Source organism: Cervus elaphus, chromosome 5, assembly GCF_910594005.1.
Source record: "Cervus elaphus chromosome 5, mCerEla1.1, whole genome shotgun sequence".
Taxonomy (NCBI): Eukaryota; Metazoa; Chordata; class Mammalia; order Artiodactyla; family Cervidae; genus Cervus; species Cervus elaphus.
In genome coordinates, this window is record NC_057819.1 from 79473886 (window position 1) to 79482546 (window position 8661).

Sequence of the window (8661 nt, forward strand, 5' to 3'; positions counted from 1 at the left end):
CACCAACTCCCAGAGTTTACTCAAACTCATGTCTATTGAGTCAGTGATGCCATCCAACTATCTCATCCTCTGTCATCCCCTTCTCCTCCTGCCTTTAATCTTTCCCAGCATTTTTGGGTCTTTTCCAATGAGTCAGTTCCTCATATCAGGTGACCAAAGTATTGGAGTATCAGCTTCAGCATCAGTCCTTCCAATGAATATTCAGGACTGATTTCCTTTAGGATGGACTGGCTGGATCTCCTTGCAGTCCAAGGGACTCTCAAGAGTCTTCTCTAACACCACAGTTCAAAATCATCAGTTCTTCAGCACTCTAGCTCTGCATTTTAACAGAAACTGAGGTGTTATGACAAGGCTGGTGGTTAGCAGGAGCCAACCTGCTTTGTACACAGTATTGAGATAAATTTTCTTTTAGGCAGGAAATGAATTTCCCTGCTAGAATGTTTGGAGATGTTGAAAGAATACAGTTCATGGTCAAGGAAATATGAATTAGTGTTGTGGTTGATTCTATACCTTTTTCTCAGTAATTCTGTTTGTTATCTGCCTCTCTCACCACCAGAATACTTCCCTTTTTCTACTTTTCTCTTGAACTTCAGAAAGGGAGCTGTTCTGTGGCAAAATACACAGCCTTAAAATAATCTCAGGGAAAATTTTTAAATACTGTATGTGACAGCACAAACCTCGATTAATGGGCATAAAAATGCAGGACATAAAGACAGGAGGAGGATTTATTAATGAGATATCTCAGACCAAGTGTTTTCTCTCAGGAATGGGGAGTGTATTGAATACCAAATAAGTACAGAGTGACTTATACTTGTCCTGTCTGCACTCTCCTCCCTACCTCGAGCCTTCTGTGAAAATGAATCAAGTTAAGTCTCTTTGGTTTGCAAGTCCATATGTGATCCAAGCATATTTTTAAAAATATAACAGATAAAATGCTGTTTTATATTTAAAAGATCATAACTGAGTTTTACTTCAGTAATAAGTATATATTTTTATTTTTTTGTTTGTTTTTCTCATTTTAGGATCTGTTCAAATGAGTTCTAGCAGTCAGTATGGGCTTGTTCTATGATCTCCATATTCAAATCATTGCTGACTGCTCTTCCTCTAAACCAAGTAATTCCAGGAGGAAGACTGTCCTCCAGCGGCCCCCTCAGTGACCTCCTCAATGCCTGTGTCCCCCATGGCTGCTTTGCCCCCTGCAGCACCTGAGGGGCCACGTTTGGGGACAGGCAGAGCTGGGGTGCAGCCTTAGACAGCAGAGTCTTGAGGTCTTATCATGGACTGGAACATGAGATGGAATCTCAGGCTCACTTGCATGCAAGGCCAGGGATATAGTGGTCCTAGGTAGGGATTTGGTACAGGGGCTCAAATCTGACATTAGGAATGAGCTCTGTTCCCTAAGGTTTCTTTGATGTTGGGCCATGTTTGGTGGCAGGATGGCTTCTAAGAGCCAAAGGCAGGCCTACATCTTCCCAGGTTCATGCCTAGTCAAAAAAAGACAGCATGTCTTTGCAGTTGATCCCAAACTATCCCATGAGTCCCTCCAAACCGGTGTCAGTCCCTGCCAGTCGCTGTGGTCATATGGAGAGAATTATGCAAAAAAGTGGATACTTCATAGATGTATAATTAAAATATCACCATTTGTATTATAGCTAGGATTTTAGGTAAATTGAGTCTAAATGTCTCATATAATAGAGGTCAAGTGGACATTTTATGTATAGAGTCATTCAAACCCAAGCACTAGGATTATAGTCTTTGAGCAGAGAATCAATATACAATGGTGCCATAGAAACTGTATCTTTAAACAGTGTTTGATGGTCTGCTAAGAACTTTGAAAACACTGAGAATGCTGAGTTTTTAGATAAGGAATTTGAAAAAAGTCACCAAGTCTGCTATAATTAGCAGAGTGAAGACCGATTTACATTTGTGCTTGTTAATACGAAGAAGGTAGAGCCATTCAGCATTGATATATGAGATTACATGGGAAACTGAGAGCCTCTGAACCAGTAGTAAAGCTGGCATTAGGCACTCAATGGTACTTAATGAGTGACTTTAATGATCCGGAGAAGATTGACCACATGACTCACACCCAGAGACAAAACTACCCAGATAGAGAGGTTTGATTTGATTATGTTAAATACTACTTTAAGGTTTAACAAGGCAGGAGGAGAAGGGGACCACAGAGGATGAGATGGTTGGATGCATCACTGATTCGATGGACATGAGTTTGAGCACCCTCCAGGACTTGGTGATGGACAGGGAGGCCTGGTATGCTGTAGTCCATGGGTCACAAAGAGTCAGACACGACTGAGGGACTGAACTGAACTGAACTGAATTTAATTCAAGCCAAATTTTCCCCCATGCTATCATTTTAGGGGTTACAGATTCCTCAGTTTCTGATTCCTCAGTCACCAGATCTTTTATTTGTTAAGGGGTGGCTTTGCTGGTGTGGTTACTGGTTATAGTTTAATATTATGGAAATGGCTCAGCCTGGGCTGAATTCAGCTGAGATTAGTCAGGATTTCAGAATTTTGATGACGAAAGTAGCACTTCTGTCAGTGCTAATTTCTTTTCCCACAGGCGAATTATTCATACTGTGTAACAGTTTAAAGTTCATGAACACCTTGGAAATGAGGAATTCCAGCAGAGAGTCACTTCCTGAAAATGTTCCTATTTCACAGTGAGAGTCCCGGCCTGGCTCCCTGGCTGAGATTTCTCACCCGGAATCCTCACATCTAGGGCCTGCCCTTCAAAACCCCTGCTTCCGTACTGGGCTGAAAGAGAAAACGCAGAGAGAGCCCATTCTCAGGTTTCCAGCAGCATCACCCAGTCAGCTCAGGGAATTGTCTTTAGATGCTTTGAGATGTGTGTTCACGTCACAGATATTTCTCAATGATCTGGCAAGGGGACAGGCATGGTAGTTCCTGGGATGGGGGAGACACGTGGGGTCCACCCTCAAGGAGCTGTGATCCAGTGAAGAAGACACAGCAGGCAAGCTATTAAAAGGTGATGAGTTGTGAGAAGGGGCAAGTAAAGGGGGCTAACCAAGTTTGGGGGATTGGGCAGAACATGTTGGAGTTGGCTGAATGAGGATTGAAGAAGAAAGCTATCCCACATGGAAGGAATCATTTCCAATCCTCAAGCAGGAGAGGCAGTCATGTTGCAGGAACAACCGAAGGCCAGTAGGTCTGAGAAATGAGAGTGGAGGAAGGCATCTCACATGTGGCTGAAGAAGCAGGTGGTGGGGCTGCGGGAGATCCTGAGAGATACTGCAAAGACTTTTACTTTATACCCAGAATGCCAGTAAGTTTTGAAGGATTTGGGGCTGAGCAGTGAGCTGATGAGACATGCTCATTCCTAACAGCTGCTCATTCCCCCACGGTTCACCATCTCTAGCGTTCCTCCAGCATGGTGTGGGGGTGCTCTCCGAGATGCTCTAAGCCTGTTCTAGGAATCCTTCCTCCCCACTGTGAGGCAGCATGCTGAGAAGCCCCCACTCAAATCTAGTTTCCAAAGTAGAGCATCAGACTCTGAAATTTAACCAGAGAAAAGAGATCAGAGAATCTCCATGTGCATGACCCCTGATGCTCCTGGCCAGTGCTGTCATCAGTACACCTTCCAGTGTGATTGCATCATGCATCCAATAAGGGCAGAGCCACTGCAAAAGGCAGAAGTGGTAGAGAAAAAGGAAAGTCATGGAAAATGTAAGCAGGTCTGCTTTTCCCAAAGTTTAATTTTCTAAACTCCTCCCCAACTACAAGGAAGAAATGTGTGTGTATGTGTGTGCACGCGTGCACACTCAGTCATGTCTGACTCTTTGCAACCTCATGGACTGTAGCCCTCCAGGCTCCTCTGCCCATGAAATTTTCTAGGTGACAATACAGGAGTTGGTTGCCATTTCCTATTCTACAGGATCTTCCCTACGCAGGGATCAAACCCATGTCTCTTGCATCTCCCACATTGGCAGGTAGATTCTTTACCACTAGCACCACCTGGAAAGCCTATAAATATATATATACATATATATGTATATATATATGCTTAAGAACACAAAAGCACATTATTTACTGAGGTCCTCAGAGCTTAGAACCAACAAAATAGAAGGGCTTCAGAAAAATTATTTATATTGCTAATGTATTTATGTGTATTTTTATGTATGTCTGCTTGGATACATATGATATGTGCTCCATTTCATCAGATATAATAATGGAACAACAACGAGGCAGCATGTTATGTGAGTGAGTTTTCAGGTTCTCTACCTGATAGTGCCAGGCCCTGTGCTAGGCAGTGGAGGTCATAAAGGTGAACAAATCCTGCCTGCTAAGTCACTTCTGTCGTGTCTGACTCTTTCTGACCCTGTGGACTGTAGCCTACCAGGCTTCTCTGTCCATGGGATTCTCCAGGCAAGAATCCTGCAGGGGATTGCCATTTCCTTCTCCAGGGGATCTTCCTAACCAAGGGATCCAACCCGCATCTCTTATGTCTCGTGCAGTGGCAGATGTGTTCTTTATCACTAACGCCACCTGGAAATTACAGAGGACATGGAATATGTACACAGTTTATGATAATGAGAGAATATCAGTTATGTAAGGGAAAGATGTAATATTTTAAGAGTCTATGGCTAACCACTCTTAAAAACAAGACAGCAAGCCCAAAATGGAGTCATTTATGCTAAACTCCACTTACCAAACCAAGACTTACATACAGTTTTGGCTCTCCCAGAAATGTAACCTCAAACTAGTCAATCAGGAATTGCCTTAATCTTCCTAATAGATTAAAGAAAGGAACCTTATGATAACCAACCTGAGTCTTCCCAGGTGGCACTAGTGATAAAGAACCTGCCTACCAATGCAGGAAATATAAGAGATGCAGGTTTGATCCCCTGGGTAGGGAAGATCCCCTGGAGGAGGGTGTGGCAACCCACTCCAGTATTCATGCCTGGAGAATCCCCATGGACAGAGGAGCCTGGCTGGCTATGGTCCATAAGGTGGCAAAGAGTTGTCCGCAACTGTAGAAATTTAACATACACATAATAACCAACCTGCTTTCTTCTTAATGTAACTTCCTATTCTTCCTCCCTTCTGCCTAAGAAAGGCTCTCATTTTGTACACCCCTGAGAGTCCCTTGGACTGCAAGGAGATCCAACCAGTCCATCCTAAAGGAGATCCTGGGTGTTCATTGGAAGGACTGATGCTGAAGCTGAAACACCAATACTTTGGCCACCTCGTGCAAAGAGTTGACTCATTGGAAAAGACCCTGATGCTGGGAGGGACTGGGGGCAGGAGGAGAAGGGGACAACAGAGGATGAGATGGCTGGATGGCACCACCGATTCGATGGACGTGAGTTTGAGTAAACTCTGGGAGTTGGTGATGGACAGGGAGGCCTGGCATGCTGCGATTCATGGGGTCGCAAAGAGTCGCACACGACTAAGCGACTGAACTGAACTGAAGTTCCTTTTGGTCTGGTTGGTTGTATGCTGATTCAAGCTTAGTTTTAATATGTCTCAGTTTATGTTTTAACAGTTCTAGTGTCAGAAGAGGGAACCAAAGGAGGCCCTCAAAACCACCCTGGGAGCAAAAGCAACCATTCTTGGGAAGCTGCTGAGCCCTTGAGCTTGCTGCTTTCTTGTTCCCCCTGGAGGTGGTAAGGTACTTATACGCCTTGAGGAAGAACTAGGACCCTGCCCTATGTACACTGTAGTTTCTTGACTGCTCCTTCTTTGTTTCTGCATTCCCTTCCTTCTCTTTTTAACAACAGATTGAATCTACCCTTCCGAACTCAGAGAAGGTCAACTAATTACTATGTAATCAATCAAGAAACTTGATTAGGAGAGCGAGCCAGACAGCAGCGAGCAGCCGGAGATCCGAGCCCCCCACGACCCCACTCCCCCACGCCCCTGCGCCCCGCAGCCGTCCCACCCAGGCCGGGGTCGCGCCGCCCTCCCTGTCCCATGGCGCTGAAGCCGATTCAGAAGGAGTTAAGTGATCCACAGCGCGACCCACCCGCTCACTGTTCGGCTGGCGCCGTGGGAGACGACTTGTTCCACCGGCAAGCAAATATTATGGGGCCTCCTGATAGCGCATATCAAGGTGGCGTCTTCTTTCTCACTGTAAATTTTCCGACAGACTATCCTTTTGAACTACCAAAGGCTGCTTTCACAACAAAAACTTACTGTCCAAACATAAACAGTAATGGCAGTACTTGTCTTGATATCTTGAGGTCGCAGCGGTCACCAGCTCTGACTGTATCAAAAGTTTTATTGTACATATGTTCTCTGTTTGTGACCCTAATCCAGGTGACCCTTTAGTACCAGATATTGCACAAATCTATAAATCAGACAAAGGATAATATAACAGACACGCAAGAGAATGAACTCAGAAATATGCAATGTAAAATCAAAAAAATTTTCATGTATACCAGAGTACTATAAAATCTAGATTTTTTCAATATTAGGAAATTGAGCAATGTTTACTGTTTCATTGTACCATGAAATCTTTCTATTTTTACCATTTTAAATGTATTTCTGAAGCAAGACAAAACAAACTTCCAAAAATATTCTTGAGACTATGATGAGAGCATTTATCATTTTGTATGCATTGAGAAAGACATTATGGTTTTTAAGATACTTGGACATCTGCATCTTCAGCTTACAAGATCTACAATGCATCTGAAAAGCAACCAAATTATGTTTTTGCTGAAACTAGATGTTTTTACATGGAAAATACTGTATGTGTTATCTAAGACGTCGTCAGTTTTATAAATATGTACTCAGATTTCATTCTTTGTTAGCTCACTTTATAATTTATATTTTTTACTGTATAAACTAAATATATTCTATTTACATGTATGTCAACTTGTTACATTTTTTCTGTGAACAGTATTGAAAAAACGCAACAACTGATAATGAAATGAATTAACTGTCTGTCTCCCTTATCTTGGGGTATTCTGTAGATTGATTGCAGATTTCTTAAACCTGAAATGATCTCTATACTGTAATTCTTAGTATGCTGATTATGGAGAAGCACTTGTCTTGGTTTTGTTATACTTGGCTTAACTTTATTACAATGTGAATTAACTGCACTGCTAGGTAGAAAGATGTGTAACTTTTATTTGCTGCTATTCACATCTGAATTTTTTTCTGTATAGACAATATTATATCAATACCTTTTACAGATCTTAATGTAGCTTTTTCCATTTAAATAAAAAGCTTTTTCTACTAAAAAAAAAAAACAACAAGAAAAAGAAAGTTGATTACAGTAAACAGAATACCAAAGTTTTAGATTTCATATTAATAACATTTGCCTATATAATATAACCTGAAAAAGTTTATCACTCATTTGACAATGCTTCTCATGTAATTTAACATACCAAATAACAAATGCCTCTTTTTCCCCTCATTCTCTGGGATCATAAATGATTAGATTAAGGTTCCAAGTAGCTCATTTATATCTCAAAATCACAAGAAGAGAAATGTGTATTCATTCTAGAAAACTAGCTTCCTATATCTGCACATGCAAAAGCATGTTTTAGAATATCCAAAGGGTTCCACCTTTGCAATTTTCCAGGATTTTTAAAAATTACTAAATATTCAATTTATCATAATAAACAGCAGTAATAGACAATAAAACATATCATTCTCTCACATTCACATGCCTCATTTTCAGAGGAACAAGAATCAGTATTTGCATTACAAGGTCCCCGTAACAAAAGTCAAAACAAGGAAGAGAGAACAGGAGGTTTATGCACACACCCACGATAAAAGCCAAACCAAGTCCAAAGGGCTCACTTTGATACAATAGCGGAGCTATTAGGAGCTCTTGTTCTCCAGAGTCAAGAGTACTGAGGTCAAACAGTATTACAGTAAAAAGTATCATTCTTTTATTCAAGAGAGCATAACTAAAGATTTCCCTGTTTTGCAAAAATACACCCTATGGGACCACATGATGGAAAATAGATCAAATCACCCATACACAAATATCAAGAGAACAAACTATATAATGAAAACTGATCTCTCAAGGTCATAGGTCTCTTGGCTCAGACAGGGAAAAGTCTCAACTGATGTTCTGCTATGGCCAAAACCAATGCAATAGAGAGTCTCATGTTGTCTTCAGAGCTCAGAGACCAGCGATGTGTGACAGCCAGTAGTCCTGAAACACAGACACAAACAACAAACGTGTCCCATAAACAAAGTGTCAGAGATGCAGCCCCCAAGTTCCACTTCAAAATAAACTGGTCCAGCTCTCATATGAGAATGGGCTCAGACTGGCTAGCAAGGAGCCCAGAGTAGCTTACTCTTTGATAAGGAAGACGGAATGGGTAGAATTTTCTTATGCCAAATAATTCTAGTTAGCTTTTTTTTTTTTTTAATCTCTCTGAGATGCCTCAGAATTCCTCTGAAGCATCTCAAACTTTGCTGGAAGTCAAAGAACTTCAGTTAGAATTCAGTGTTTGGGGAGTTTGTCAAAAACATCAAAAAGATTCCAAAATACTTGGTCAAACAGGATCACAGGTTACTGTGAAACAATACTTATTCATTTAACCAAGTGACAAAAGAATTAAAAAACAAACACAAATTACTTAATGGCAAGGAAAATCATATGATCTGTTATCAACAGCAGCATGCCAAGAAAATTTTGCTCTCTTTACTGAGAGAAACCAAA

General features: G+C 41.5%; 1 pseudogene; it reads left to right on the forward strand.

Moving 5' to 3' along the window:
- Positions 1-5951: 5951 nt before the first annotated feature.
- On the forward strand, positions 5952-6394 carry LOC122693364 (annotated as a pseudogene).
- The last annotated feature ends 2267 nt before the right edge of the window (positions 6395-8661 follow it).